This window comes from Argentina anserina, chromosome 1 (assembly GCF_933775445.1).
Source record: "Argentina anserina chromosome 1, drPotAnse1.1, whole genome shotgun sequence".
NCBI lineage: Eukaryota > Viridiplantae > Streptophyta > Magnoliopsida > Rosales > Rosaceae > Argentina > Argentina anserina.
In genome coordinates, this window is record NC_065872.1 from 16,184,585 (window position 1) to 16,186,412 (window position 1,828).

General features: G+C 44.0%; 1 pseudogene; it reads left to right on the top strand.

Annotated features, from left to right (window-relative positions):
- The first annotated feature begins 403 nt into the window (after nt 1-403).
- Nucleotides 404-1,455, top strand: LOC126802824 (probable long-chain-alcohol O-fatty-acyltransferase 1; annotated as a pseudogene).
- Nucleotides 1,456-1,828: the final 373 nt, after the last annotated feature.

The following is a 1,828-nucleotide window of genomic DNA, read 5'->3' on the forward strand; positions in this document are numbered from 1 at the left end:
CTCACGACCTCTCACTCAACAAAGAAGACTAAAAGAACAAGCTGGTCTTTGGTTTAGAAATAAACGAGCCATTTTGAGTGTTAACTGTTAACTAAAGCAATCTGAAGATATTTGTTGAAGAAAACAAAAGTTGTTTCAACTTTAGTCAAAAGTCAACACATCCCTTGGACCCAATATTATAACCAATAATGGATCACAAACACAACTCGAACTCTTTGGCTCAGCGGTCGACACAACTTGTTCTTTTGTGATTAGTCTTATTTGTTGAGTGAGAGGTCGTGAGAATATTGCACTTCAATGTTTACCCGATAAACAAAAAACGGGCTCGTTTATGTCAATACCAAAGAAGCAAGGATCGAGACCAGACCAGTTCCTCCGATATCTGATCGGAGATTCAGAAAAAATGGAGGGAGAGCTCAAGAACTTATTCCCATTAAGGTATGGATCACAACCATCTTATGTCTCTCTTATTTCCATTACATTGTCTCCAGATTAATCCCAAAAGACCTACTCAGGCTCATCTCCCTCCTCCCCGTCTTCTACCTCCTCATCACCACCCCCCTATCTCTCCACTCCTTCCATCTCTGCGGACCCACCACCTTTTTCCTAGTCTGGCTAGGTATCTTCAAGCTCCTCCTCTTCTCCTCCGACCTCGGCCCTCTTTCACCACCCCCACCTTCCCTCTTCCACTTCATCTCCATTGCTTGCCTCCCCATCAAAATCAAACAAAACCCAAATCCTAAAACCACCCAGAAACCCAGAAACCTAATCGTTCAGAAACCTAACAAATCAGTTGTGGTGGCTGTGAAGGCATTACTTTTGGGTTTGATAGTTCATATATATGAGTACAGATCACATTTGCACCCTTATGTGATCTTAGCCTTGTATTTTTGCCACATGTACTTGGCCCTGGAAATTCTACTAGCCCTAGCCGCGACTCCGGCTCGAGCTCTCGGGTTCGAGCTCGAGCTGCAGTCCGACGAGCCTTACCTCTCCACTTCGCTTCAAGACTTTTGGGGACGAAGATGGAACCTGATGGTCACAAATATTCTGCGCCCTACTGTGTACGTTCCTACGCGTCTCGTGGCCGGGCGTTCTGTTGGGGCAAGGGGGGCTAGGCTTGCGGCGGTGATGGCTACCTTTGCGGTGTCAGGGTTAATGCATGAGGTTATTTATCACTATCTCACGCGGGTGCGGCCCACGTGGGAAATGACGTGGTTTTTCGTGCTGCATGGAGCTTGTGTGGTGGTGGAGGTGGAGGTGAAGAAGGCGGTTAGCGGCGGGTGGATGCTGCACCCGGCGGTTTCGAAGCCGTTGACGTTGTTGTTGTTGGCTGTGACGGGTAATTGGCTGTTCTTTCCTCAGTTGGTCAGGAATGGTGTTGATACAAAGGCTATAGGAGAGTATGCAATTGTGATGGAATTTGTCAAGGCTAATCTGCCTCCATTTACATAGCTGATAGCTAGATATACCCTTTTATTGATCTTCTTTTTCTTGTTGTTAATGAAAATGAAGTTGGAAATTGAAGTTTTGTGTGCTAATGGTCATATTATTGAAACATTTTGGAAGAAACATATGGTAGATTTGTTGCTGAACTGTTTATTTGGACAATGCTGATCACAGTAGCAAACTGATCCAATTGTAGTATTGTTAAACTAATTTTCTATATTATTTGATATTCAAGAGCATGATATTGCAAATTTGCAATACGGGTTGGATTTTCCCGCTAGCGCACCTACTGCGATAGTATTGCTAAATGACAATGTTTTTTCTCTAAGATTCTAAGTTGAGTAGTTCTTCTGAGCTGGAGATTTGTTCTAATCTGTTA